Source organism: Triticum dicoccoides, chromosome 2B (genome assembly GCF_002162155.2).
Source record: "Triticum dicoccoides isolate Atlit2015 ecotype Zavitan chromosome 2B, WEW_v2.0, whole genome shotgun sequence".
Classification (NCBI taxonomy): domain Eukaryota; kingdom Viridiplantae; phylum Streptophyta; class Magnoliopsida; order Poales; family Poaceae; genus Triticum; species Triticum dicoccoides.
Genome location: NC_041383.1, coordinates 750,992,162 through 751,006,351, shown reverse-complemented (window position 1 = coordinate 751,006,351; position 14,190 = coordinate 750,992,162). Strand labels below are relative to the sequence as shown.

The 14,190-nt window shown below is 45.0% G+C and overlaps 1 long non-coding RNA gene across 1 annotated transcript; it reads right to left on the bottom strand.

Moving 5' to 3' along the window:
- Positions 1 to 12,555: 12,555 nt before the first annotated feature.
- LOC119368590 lies at positions 12,556 to 13,530 on the bottom strand. The gene is made up of 3 exons (XR_005176686.1): positions 13,264 to 13,530; positions 13,063 to 13,161; positions 12,556 to 12,938 (listed from the first exon to the last, which is right to left on the bottom strand). It is a non-coding gene; the product is annotated as an uncharacterized LOC119368590 (long non-coding RNA).
- Positions 13,531 to 14,190: the final 660 nt, after the last annotated feature.

The window sequence follows — 14,190 nt, the reverse complement described above, 5'->3', positions numbered from 1 at the left end:
GTACCGGTTCGTTCCACGAACCGGTACCAATGCACCCCTTTAGTTCCGGTTGGCGCCACCAACCGGGACTAAAGGCCCTGTGCTGCCCGCGTCGCGGCACGAAAGTTTAGTCCCACCTCGCTAGCTGAGGGAGCTCGAGAGTGGTTTATAAGCCCCAGTTCCGCTGCCCCTCTCGAGCTCCTCTCAAATGCAGGCTTACAGGCTTAAACTCACTATATGTGCCTGTGGGCCTATTGGGCCTATTGCAGGCCTGAATCTTGGCCCATTGTTGGGTTTCTAGTCGTATTCAGGCCGTGGTAGCACTTTTGGTGACACTTTTTTTTATTTTATTTTATTTTTTTCTTTGAATTATTTATTTTCTTTTAATTTTTGCATTTTTTAATTTTTTTTCTTTTAGCTCGGATTAATTATAATCTTTCTAATTACTTATTTATTTTATTTTATGATATTTTTTTTGCTATTAAAGTTTGTAACAAAATTCTAATTACTTATTTATGTTCTTTTATGATAATTCTTTTTGTTTTTAATGTTTTGAACAAAATTCTAATTACTTATTTATTTTCTTTTATAATAATTCTTTTTGCTTTTAATGTTTTGAACAGAATTCTAATTACTTATTTATTTTCTTTTATGATAATCCTTTTTGCTATTAAAGTTTGTAACAAAATTCTATATAATTTTAGTTTCAATAATACTAGACGTTTATAAAAGCTTTTTAGTTGATTCCTTCAGTACCAGTTCTAAGGATGTTACAAAGGCATTTTATTTGGTACAGGTTTTAAGGCTGGTGCCCCACGAGCACCTTTTAGTACTGGTTCATGCCATGAACCGGTAAAACAGTTTTTTAGTTGATTCTTTCTGCAGCTGTTTTTTAGTCCCACCTCGCCAAGCGAGAGGCACTCGCAGCGATTTATAAGCCCCGAGTGCAGAGATGATGCAGAAGAGGCTCAATGCTAACCTGCACGTTGCTTAGCTTTAAGCCTTGAGGAATAGGGTAGACTGCACAGAGCTATGTCCAGTGCAGTTTACGCTCTTCCGAAAGGCTTGAAGCTAATTAACGAGCATTGCGCCTCTTTTTTATTTTTAAAGACTTATTACAACTCAGAAAAAAATAGAAAAAAAATAAATATATCAAAAAAAAACTATATGGGTTGCCTTTGGTCCCGGTTCGTCCCACCAACCGGGACTAACAGGCTGCCTTTGGTCCCGGTTCGTCCCACCAACCGGGACCAATGGTGGTGGGCGAGGAGCGAGGCCCATTGGTCCTGGTTCGTCCCACCAACCGGGACCAAAAGGTCCAGACGAACCGGGACCAATGGCCCACGTGGCCCGGCCGGCCCCCGGGGCTCATGAACCGGGTCCAATGCAACCATTGGTCCCGGTTCTGGATTGAACCGGGACTAATGGGCTGACCCGGCCTGGACCAATGCCCCCTTTTCTACTAGTGATAATGATGATAATGATGATGATGAGTTATTATATCATTGGGTGAAAGAACGCGGATTAGTTTCAAGTGAATGGATCCAAACTGGCCAAGTCACGCTAATCCATGACTTGGTCATTTTGGATCCATCCACTTGAAAGTAATCATATGGTTCTTTCACCCAGTGATGTAATAACTGATCATGATGTAAAAACAATCTTTAAATTGCTACAGTATGTAAACTTGTCTAATGGTGTCTGAATATGACATAACAAAAGAGAAATAGAATACGTAATAATAGTAGTAGCGCGGGCAGAGAGGTGCGCTGCTAGTAACTACCAGGAGCGCGTTTAGCCAAAAGCGCTACTGCTAATCAGGTATATCAGTAGCGCGGGCCAGCACTCGCTACTACTAACCATCATATTTGTTTTCATATATTTTTACAGAAGCGGAAACGAATACAGAAACCCCGGAAACGAATACAAAAACAGATACTACCGGAGACAAACACGGAGCGAATACAGAGCGGACACGGAAACAAATCTGTGTGTTGACCGGAACTTAAACCCCCTTGAATCATAGAGAAATACAGAAAAAAAAACAAATTGATGGAATTTTTAACATGGCTACAAATTAATACGGTTGTGTTGGCAAGATAGGGTAGTATTGTAGTAGTACATGACAATTCCATATAGAGTCTAGCTGAGTATGTGTGTGGTAGTAAAAGTTGGTACTCAAATGATACATTCTGCTCATTCTACTCATTGTGTCATTGTGTGTTGTTTGGTAGTTGGCTACAAAGTAGCCATGAGGCTGTAGTAGAAACAGAAATTCCATATTAATGGAAACGGAAAGTTCCGATTTCACGTGTGTTCCACCGAAAAACACCACTCCGTTTTTGTTTCCGTTTCTGCATAAAAATATTCCATTTTCATTTTTATTTTGCAAATTTCCATTTCCATTTCCATATTTCCTCTCCGTTTCCATTTTTTCTCCGGAAAAGCGGAAACTTTCCACTCCATTTTCATCCCTATGTAGCGCCGTAGCGCGCTATTGCTAGACCTAATACCGGCGCTACTGCTAGGCTTTTCCTTAGTAGTGGAATGTGAAAAAAATGGGAGGTAGGGTTTGGGGGTGGCCAGCATGCTGTTTAAATAGTTTGGTAGGCTTCTCGGGTGGCTCGCCAACTGCGTGACCATGAATGCAGCACGGCCTGTAGCTAGTGTGAATGCGAGTAGGCGTAAGGTCGGTAGCTGTTGTGAATGCTGCGATGATTTTGAACACGAAGATGGTTTTGGGCAGGATCCGGTCGTACGCCAATGTGGTGGACGTACGGACTCCCCAAGACTACTCCAAGATTGATCATTTTGATAAAATATGTGGGTCTAAAGTTTGTTAGTTTTTTTAAACAGGTTGTATATTTAATCATTTTGATTTTCAAGAGGTATAATCATTTAGATTAGTCAAGTGAATACAATGTCATTTTTCCATCATGGTTTTTACCTTTATGTTACTATATAACATATAGTACATTATATGAGTTTTTATATGGACGCGGATTTGATGAACATGGTTCCACGCGCACCCCTTATGGATAGTAAATTCAAAAAAAACAAACTAGAAGAAAACAAAAAATATCTGAATATTTCTTGTAACATACTTATTCAGCCGATATACCCCCGCATGAAGTTTCGCAAAGAAATTACATCCTTATTATTCTGGGAAAAAATGACAAAATCGAAGCTATATTAATAAACACTATTTAATGAAAAGTAAGGTCCCAATTGTATTTACTTCACTAAGAATACCACGGGTGTCAATACTTCTTGAAACTTCACACGTTAGTAGAATGGTCAACCTAGTTTGTTACCCCAATTTTTTTATAAAAAAAAAATCAAATTTTCTAGTATATTTTTAAAATTTACTATTCACATGGGTCGGCGTGGAACCATGTTCACCTTTATATTTTCGTTTTTATATCTATTAATAATCAATTATTTATGAATACACCAATAAAATCTTGCCACACAAATTTGTGCAACACCCTCTAGTTTGTTACATATAAAAACATAAACTATTAATTGGTGCACGCTTTAATATCACTTTGCTAAAACGTGAGAAAAGTTCATAATTGGAGATTACTTACAGGGAAATGGATCATCAGTTTATCACTTATTTCATACTATGATTCAACTAGAACAACAAAATCCTCACCAGAATGCGTTTGCACCCCATTTTGTGTGACACCTTCTAAAACGTGTGATGCCAAAATGAGTGAAAAATTGTGTGACCGCATGAAGCATGGCACTATTTAATAGCCTGCAAAGTTCTTAGAGGAAGGAGCAGTCATGATAAGAATGTCAAAAGACTCACTGCTTCTTGAGTAGGATTTTATTAAGATATTGGATGTACCAAAAGTGACATATGACGCCCGTTTATGCATTTACCACCGACCTTCAGTCGCGGCCACATTAGTAAACATCTCCTAGAAATTATATATGTTTATATCTGAGTCGGGCAGATGGTGAGAGTTTGCGAAGGAACTTGACATCTGGAGAGGATTTGACTCTCATATGCTGGCATTTATGGAAACAGTGCAACGCAAAAGTGTTGAGCGACCTTGGTGGTTGGCAGGTAGGAGGCAGGGCGAGGGGGCGGGTCGGCGGCCTGCAATGTAAAACGGAGCTCGAAGTGTGGCGGGTACACTCGGCAGTCGTCCCGCCACGAAAGGATGACCATCGGGGTTAGAGCCTAGCACCAAACCCCATAAGTTGGTTAGTACGCAAGCTTGTATGTAACTTAGGGCAAGTACAATAAAGTGATGTAAGCAGTCTATAAGAATTTAAATATAATATTTGTGCTTAGTGGAGAAGAGACAGGAGGACTTGTAGCCGGCGGGCGAATATCTGGTGCACCGGTGCTTCTGGTGCTACCGGTGCACCGAACTCAAGTCGCACATTTAAATGTTTGAAAAATTCTGAAAGAAATGTAGCACATTTCACAACATTAATGTAGTTTGTTACAAAATTTCAAGTCAAAATTCGAAACACAGCTCCTAAAACAAAAATGATAAATTCAACACTGAATAGTACATTAGATAAGTTGAGCTTTAGATTTGGCTCATTATCACATGTCAGTTTAGTCATTTTTCTATCTCAAAAAATATTTCAAATTTCGATACGAAATTTTGTGACGACATACATTGAAGTTATGTCAATGTGCTCGAATTTTTTCAGATTTTTCAAAATGTTATACAGCATCCGGTGCACCGGTAGCACCACAAGTGTTGCTGCACCGGATACGTTCCATGTAGCCGGCCGTAGCACGATCTCCAAAATACTTTGTGAGACAAAAAATAGGCCACATATTAATAATATAGTATACTAGTCTTATATTATTATTTACTAATTGGAGGCACCATACGAGGCTCACCGTTAATCCTCGAGTTTAGCAAAATTCATCCGTCGGATTAATCTAGGATCTATTTTGAACCGTGTGATGAAGCACTAGGAGTCATGTGGCCTTTGTCCACCTGCGTATGAGATTAATTAATCTTTGATCTATTTTGTACCGTGAGATAAAGCACTAGGAGTCCCGTGGCCTTTCTCCACCTACGTACGTAAGTCCTCCCCTTCCTCCTCTTTCGCTACTAGGGACATAATCAACGAAAACCATTCAATATATGCCTTCTCATCGATCTGGTAGCTGCGAGAGTCCGATTCTGCAGCCACGACCATCCAGCAGGTAGCACATCGGATTGTTTCCTATTGCTCCGATGATAGCAAGTAGAGACTCACAGCTAGACACACGATGACCATGATTCGCCGCTAACCAGCTACCTCCTCTTTAGATGAGAAAAAGTATGGCTCTTGAGATCGAGGCATGTACGCAATCTCCACGTCGGATCAAAGTTTAAAGAGAAATTTCTAGGGAAGATCAGATGTGATGTGAGTCCCCTGCATTTACTCTTTCTTCTAGATGCGCCGGTCTCTTCCTGCAACTAGTATGATCTGACTGGTCTGATGCTTCGTACGAGAACAAGTCTGATGTTATGATTTGGCTTTGTTGCATGTCTCTATTAGACAAAGTTCTTTCTCCTCTGAATTGAAAAGAGATAACTCAGTTAACAATGTTGTAGCAAATAATTTTTGGCGGCTCTAGGTTTTGAATTGTTTGATTACTCGAGTTCTTATTATTTTCCCACTAGGAATGCATGTTTATCCTGTGCTTTCGATATTTTACCATGTGCATTGACTTGATAAAGTGCAGAGCCTGGTGAGAACTGATGACCAAGGATGCCACAAGAGAAAAAATTACATCAGGCTGTCCTCCGTAGCGGAAAAGATCAGTAAGATATACCATCTCTATGGATATGGTTTGTTAGCATAGTATGGACTGTTATTCTCTTTTCAACGAGAGCCCTGCTCCGGTGCTCCCCCCTAACCTAATTTCCGAGGGGTATTTCTGTCCCTGTGAGTTTGTTTTTTTCCTGGCCCGCCGTAGTCCAGATCCAATCCATGTCTAACCCTGTACAACCCAGACCCAATACGTACAGTACCCTGGTCCGAAAAAACATCACACGACCCCACGACCACGTAGGACCTGCCGAACCCAATCATTCACGCAGCTCCATCGATCTCGCGAGCATTCACGCATCTCCATAATTCACGCAGTAGATCTCCAGCGGCGGCTATCTCATCGTCGGCGATCTCGTCGGACAGCGAGTGCAGCAACGCCGCATCCCGCGTCCCCCCACACCCCTCTAGTCTCGCTCGCGGCAACATCGAACGAACGGCCGCCGTCAGAGGTAGTGGTTAACCTAGCGGGGCGCCTAACCTACCTACCCAGCAGCGCATGCGATCGTGGATCTTGTTCCGGTAGTGCTGCTCCTCGTGATCTGGGTTTCTTCAATGTAGGGTTCACGTAGTGTCGGTTGCCGTCGGCTGTGTCCACCGCGACTATCGTTATTTGATGTGGCGGCTAACCTAGGTATCCGGCGGCAGAGGTAATCACAGATCTAGCTAGGTTTTGTAGTGCTGCTCCTCGCAATTGAAAGTCATCACGACCGGTGCCGTGGCCATCTTCCTGACTTGGTTTGGCAGATCTGAACTGCCTCGGTTGGGTTTGTTTACATAACATCCGTGATCGTGTTCTATGTGTTGTATATTTCTTCATTGATAATGTTTTGACATGTGTACATATTATTTGTTGTAGCAAATGGCGAAGAGGAGTTAACTAATATGATGATAGACATGGAGTTTGGAGAACTGATGAAAGACTGGATAGAAGATTGGTCAGATGATGAAAATTTAGATCGTGGAGATCGGTCAGAGAATGGGAACGAATGGGAAGATCTTAATGTGAGTGGCATTATCATGTTGTAATTTTTTGGTGGCATCCGACAACATTATATTTTTGTGTTGAAAATTTATAGATGGATGAGCATGATGATGGCCAGGAAAACAACTCAGAACTCTCGAATGAAGATTACATTAGTCAGGTACAGAAGTGAAAATTTTTGTTGGCATGCAAATTGAATTTTTTCTGGAATATTATATGATAAGTAATTATGTATTTGTGTTGTATTTTTCAGTTCATTTCCGAATGCCATAATGTGTACGACTATTACGGTGAATCCGACGCGGAGACAAGCCTTAACGATGAATCATTAGATGAACCTGATTCTGGGGATTCGCAGTCGTCGGTCATCATGAGTGAGGTGTGTGTGCAATCAATGTTCTATGGAAGTAATGTTAAACCATAGAAAATTGTTTCATGAATATGTTTTGATTCTGTAGGTGACAGAAGATGATGGGGCAAAGAATGTCCAAGATACTGCCAGTGCAGATGATAAGAGGGATATGTTCGTGCAGATAATGGAAATGACTTTTATGTCTTACGATGCTGCGTATGATTTCTACAACGTCTATGCTAGAGTTAATGGTTTCAACATTAGAAAGAATAAGGTCAGGTATAGCAAAACCGAGTCACATCATATGCGTTATAGGCGGTTTGTTTGTTCCAGACAAGAGAAACGTGACGGCAAGTTGCTAACCAAGGAAGGACACAGCCGTAGGCTCAGAGCCGAGACATGCTACTTTTGCGAAGCGCACCTGACCGTCAAGTTTGACCAAAAGCGTGGGGTTTGGTATGTTCAAAGCTTTGAGGACAAGCATAGCCATATGTTGGCAGGACCGGATGAGGTACCTTTTCTTTGGTCCCACAAAAAAAATCAAAAAGTACCAGAAGCATGAGATAATGTCCATGGAAGCTGCAGGGATTAGAATTCACGACACGATGGATTCCTTCATCAGCAAACATGTATGGTATGGCGGTGTTGGTTTTACCAGGCGTGAAATATACAACCTTTGCACCAGGGAGAAGAGGAAGCTGCTTTCAAAAGGTGATGCTGCCACAACCATAGGCATCATGGCCAATAGGAACCAGAGGGATCCTAACTTCTTTTTCGAGTACAAGCTAGATAGGGAAGGACACTTGAATAGGATGTTCTGGTGTGACTCCCAGTCTCGTCATGACTATGAGGACTTCGGCGATGTGTTTGTATTTGACAGCACGTACAAGATGAACCGCTATGGTATGCATTCATACCTTTTGTTGGTCTTAACAATCACCAGAAGACCACTGTTTTTGGTTGTGCCATAGTTTCGGACGAGACCGAACAGACATACGTGTGGCTGCTGCAAACTTTTTTGAGGTCCATGTGCCAAAAGATGCCGAAGAGTGTAATCACGAGCACCGATGCTGTGATGATCAAGGTAATTCGCGAAGTCTTGCCAGACGTGTGGCACCGTATATGTACGTGGCATATAGAAAAAAATACGACGATTCACCTCAGTCACAAGTCCTTGAAGAGTTCCAAACTCGTTTATACTACAACACATCCATGGCCACGTTTGAGGAGAGATGGCACGCGTTTTCCAAAAGATGGCAGTCGGAAAAAACTGTAACATGGTTGAGACGGATGTATAAGAAGAGGAGACTGTGGGCCGCGGCTTATCTGACAGAGGGGTTTTGGCTTGGGATGAAAAGCAACAAGCAGAGTGAAAGCCTGAACTCATGCCTTCACCTCCACCTAGACGGTGAAATGACCCTGGTGGATATGATTTTGCATTATGAGAACGCCGTTGTACGTATCCGTGAAAACGAGGCGCGAGATGATTGTCGGACTCACAGAGTTTACCGGTGCCAGTTACTAGCTCGAGGGAACTTGAGATAGCTGCTTCTCACGTCTTCACTCCAGCAAACTTCTATATGTTGCAAGATGATCTTAGAAAAATTGACGGCATGAAGATTGTAGAAATTAAGCTGGGAGACGGATCACAGCAGTACATCGTGGCCTAGAAGAATAACCGGAAGAGCCGTTTTTGGGTGGAGTATACACCAGTAAATTCCGCAGAACGTATAAGATGCAGCTGCAGAAGAATGATTCAAAAGGGTCTACCTTGCAAGCACATATTCCATGTACTGAAGTACTTGAACATATCTGAAATACCAAAGTGTTTAATTCTTGTTCGGTTCACGAAACAAGCAAGGTTGGGACTGCCCGCGAGGCGCACGAGCAATCTGTTGGGATTCCCCAGTCCAACCAAATTGCTTTGTAAATCGCTGCGTCCATTTTTATGCGTACAGGCCATGCACGTAGTCACATCCCCTGGAAATATACGCCTGGATGTTGCATGTGCGCGTCAGATAATTCTTTTCATCAAGAGAAAGAATAGCTGATGTACCAATTGCTACGTCCATTTTTCATGCATGTAGTGCAGTGCATGCACGTAGTCACATCACACACGTATTTATATTATTTTCGAGGATGGATGCCGGGTGGACGCTATGTATAGGATAGAAAAAGTATATGAAAGAATTCGTTGCTCATACCATTTAAGAGGGAGGAGCAGTCACCATATATAACTGAGGTGTAACAGTACAGTAAAGGGAAATTCATCCATGCCATTGAAGAGAAAATAGGCGTACTGTCCGTAAAAAAGAAAGGGAGATAGGCGTTTTGAGCATTAAACATTTCATTGATATTAGCTTGACATGCAAGAACCGATCTGCGTCTGCGCGCATTGGTGTACAATGACACAATTTGCATCGCTTCCTTCTTTGCATGCATGGGCCAATAAGGTAAACTTTCTCCTTGTATGCCTGCGCCAGAACGGAGAAGTTCTCTTTTTCTTGGGTGGCACCATCGTAGATGTACGCGGCTTTTCACTGATCTGGTGTTCAAAGCTGCGCACTCACGTGGTCACCGGCTTCGGCAATGGAGTCCCAAGCCATAGCTCGCGGCACACGGGTTCCTCACCCGCCACAACAAGGACGCGAACATAGGGCACAACATCACCCTGCACTAATTAGAACCAGACTGAAGAACTGATCTATAGCTGGTTGCTACTTTGGTCCTACTACCGGTAGTTTGCAAGCTACTTTCCCAAACGCATGCACACATGGCATCGCAGCTCGCTGCAGGTTCACCGGCGTGGGAGTTCGCCGGTGCTGGACGCCATGAATCTTCCACCCTAGGTTTTGCCAGCCCGAGTATTACGTAGGATATCCCTGTAGCGGATGCAGCACGCCTTGCACAGCCTGCGCCGGCCCGCCGCTGTGGCTTGTCCATGGCGTGGCACCCACCGCACATCCGCCGCTACTACCGGCAACGCTGCGGTACCGCTCGGATCGTCGCGACTGGTCTAGCCGATGACGGGTGCATCGCTATGTTGTCACCACCGTGCCATCGTAGGCGGCTGGCCCCACGAGAGTGAAAGGGAGAGCTACAGGGACAAGAGTACAAGACACACCTTGAGGTGAAGCTTTTCACGAGAAAACGCAGGCGAGCTCTAGGCTCTAGCTGGGCACTGTCGTACGCGGATTTTTAGAGCATCTGCCCCGGGGCCGCGTTATCTCAGCTGTTGAATAGTTGTGCTGTACCTCGAGATGTCTGTCAGGGAATCCAGTTTTACATACTCCTATTACCGTGGCAGATGGCTGTTACGAGCCCAGGCGACAGGCTGAATCGACCCGAGCCTAGGCTCTGCACACGTTTGGTCATTTCTGCTCACACAGTATGCGGAGACATGCCCGTGACGCCGTGGGCCCGTGATGCGGGTGATCTTCTGTGGTCATTTGTACACCATATTCGTATTTTTGTCATAGAAAATCCCGCATCATAGAAAGCTGCATGTGAAACGAGAGTACGAGACGTATCTGAGACAACTTTTTTTCAACGCCCGGCCGGACAGGGCAATATGCATAGTCTCCCGTGTCGCCAATGTCAGACGTGTCGCGTGTTTCTTTCCTATCATGAAAAAAAAACTTTATTGTGCATTTGCGGTTCGTGTATTGTTATTCTATTTTGAGCTATGCGTACGTGTACTTAAAACAAAATAAGAGATGTACACGGACTCCTGTTAGAGCATCGTGTACCTTTCCCATGTATGTTGAATCTACATGATCATTATGTGCCAAGCACATGATCGGTGTTTTGCATTTCTTTCTTATGAAAATTATTATTTCAAAGTAGTCAGTTTGTGAAATAACCACTTTCACTCTTCTGTTCTTATTTCAAGTATTTTAAAATATGTAGAAATATTTCAGTTTATAATAATCAGTTTCACTCTTTTCTGCTTATTTCACATATATAGTAAGTAGGACCATTATATGTAGCCATCTCCCCTGTCTGATTCGTGTTCTTCAGGTATCGTGGGTAGTTTTAATACAAGGTTGTGGGCAGTTTGTTGATTTTGCTGTAATTCTGGGCAAAAACGAAAGAGATAAATCAACAATATCCCGTGAATAGCATAAACGGAGCCGCTGGCAGATACGATGAAGCATGGTTGTCGCACTCTCCACTGAACAAAAACAACCAATGTTGTATCTTGCATCCAAGGAGTACATGGTTGTTCACATCACAGACGCAATCTGCAAAATCTAGTCATCTGCGCCAAGAACTACCCACTTTCTGCACACCTTTGACAACCAAGCCGAAGCCCATGTACACTGCGACTGATACTGGGGCAAGAATACAGTACCTGCATGATTTGGCTTCTGTTCATGCTCCCCCTCCCCCGCCGCCTAGTATGCTGCTGGAGCTACGACGGGCCGCCTCCCCGAGTGTATATGCGACCAGAGTCACGGGGAGGCGCCAAGAACTACCCAATTTCTTATGTCGCATTTTCCCTTTCTTCGAGTGTATATTGTGGAAACTATTATGTCTGTGCGGATCTTTAGAACATAGCGGCCAATGCATCCGAATTGAAAATCAATTAAAAATAAAGATTCAAGACTTTCTAAAACTTATTTAACAAACATGACCTAGCATAATACTCGTGTAAAAAGTTTCACGGGGGAATGGCTGTCGTGGTATCCTCGGCAACAAAAACCACAAGTCCAAAAAATATGAATAATAACTTTTATATAGTATCAGTTTTGTTTTTTCCCCGTCCAGAACACCACGCTTACACGTGCAATGCATGTCTTACAGTCATGGATTGCTTTTTTTTTTGAGAAACTTGCCGAATGTAAGTATTTTTTAGCAAGTATTGTTTTTGTATCACGTATTGGGCCTCTTTTCTGGGAAGTGGGAGGCGATGGTTCCAGAACACCGTGGAGGTTGTTACGTTCTACTGTTCATTACGAATCCCACCGCTGTCAGCCGTTAGATTTAGCACACCAACGGTTATGATTGATGCTTTAGACCTAGTTCAAAACTGGTACACTACATAGTAGTATAGATTTTCGCACCGCGGAGCAGAAGGCTGCGCCGACGTCGTGCTCTAACGCAGGTGCCATGTCCAACATGACGTCATGCACTGTCAGGCCTTGCGGGTGGCTCGGGCATCCGACCTACACCTGCAGTTCCAGCGAGCAGAGCACGCCACTCAGCCGCACCACCGCGGACCGCGCGGCCGTCCTCACGCGCCTCGCTGCCGCCTCCCGCCTCGCAATTCAAACCTCCACGGTCTCATCCGCATGCGTGGTGGTGCTGGAAGGAGGCGACGCCGACGCATGGGGGCGCGCTCGTCTCCCACCTCGCCGTGGGTGGCTGCTTGCTCTCCTCCTCGAGCTGCTCCACGCGGCCGTGCAGCTCGCAGCGATGTAGGCGGTGCCGACGCACGGGGGCGCGCTCGCCTCCCACCTTGCGGCGGCTGGCTCCATGCTCTCCTCCTCGAGATGCTCCATGCGGCTGTGCAGCTCGTGGCGATGTAGGCGGCAGCGTCGGCGAGAAGGGGGGCCTTATCCTTGTGGGACATAGTGGGCACGGCGGTGCGAAGGTTGCAGGAAACGACGGTTCAGCTCGTCGCGCTGCCGCTCGGCCTCCGGATGCATGTCGAGCGCTGGCGCCGACGCCTCACGCGGCAGCCTCGCCGGGAGCTCCACGCAAAGTAACAACAACACTCGCTCTCCGTCGAAGCGGCTATCGCCGCAGGTACTGGTGCATCGGGGAAATAGCGTGCAGACCCGGCAACCGCTGAAGAAGAGCCCACACTAATAGCAGTACCTACAGAAAAAGAAGCAACGAATCAGTACCCACAACAATCAAACCAACAAGAAGGAACGCAGAAAAGCAACCAGAGGCACACACAGGCACTTCCATGCACGCAGCAAGAATTGAACGCACTCACCAATGGTACAATCTATAGGCCGCTTCCCTAATAAAATCACCCGACGACAACTATCAACGTCCACATTAACATCTTGCCGCGAGTCCAATCGCTGGACACCTACAACATGAAGCAACCAATCAAGAAGACAGACAACCTAAACGAAGGAACACAAGATCACTGGAGAGAGAACTGCAACCACAAGAAGGCAAAGGAGCTCACCAATTCGGAAAGAACGAAACGGCCGGCGAGGAGCGGACCGAAGACGGCATCCTGAATCAACTACAGCCGGCCGGCCATGCGCACCAGCGACTGCCGTCGCCGAGGAAAAATCCGGAGAAGAAAGACGGCCGCCAGCGACGCACGCGAGCAATAACGGCCGCCCGAATCCCAAGAGGGCGGCCCCGACGGCGACGGCCGGACCGAGCAGCAGCAGGAGCAACCATCGCCGGACTAAGAGACGATACTACTGATTAGAGGGGAAAGAGAACAGGCGGAGGCGAAAAGAATGAGGATCAGACGCACAAGGCCGCCACTATTTATAGGAGGCAGCAGTAAAGAAGAGCCGAAATTGAAAACGGTCAGCAAAGGCGGCAGGGAAAGGCAACCGCCAGCACGAGAAATCGAGAAGCTGCAGCCTGGCGCACGTGGCATGAGGGAAAAAAATACGGAAACACTAATGTCCATACGATGTGGGCGTTCCCCAACTCGTCCACACGCGTCGATCGTCATCCAGTGCCTTTTGCACGAATCTTGACATGAAAGAGAGATTTTACGGTGCATCATAATACACCAAATCACGTGTATTATATGGGCGATCTAACGGATTAGAATAACTGGGTCTTTTTAAGCCCAAGCATATTTTCGACCTAATTTTTTATACCTTTAATCGGCCCAATTAAGTCCAGGGATATTCTCGTCCGAAATTTTTCGATTAAATTAATTGCATTAATAAAACACTTCATTATAGAGGTCCAATCATTGTGCGTACTCTTTTGAAATTTGGTTCGAGCGGTTCGTCCTCTCTCCTCCTCTCGAGCCCTAACCTCGGCGCCCTCGATCGCCGCCGATCGCCTCCGGCGCCCTCGATCACCGCCGATCGCACTCGCCGTGTCACTCCTTCCTCCTGCTCCTACTCCCCCTGCCCCC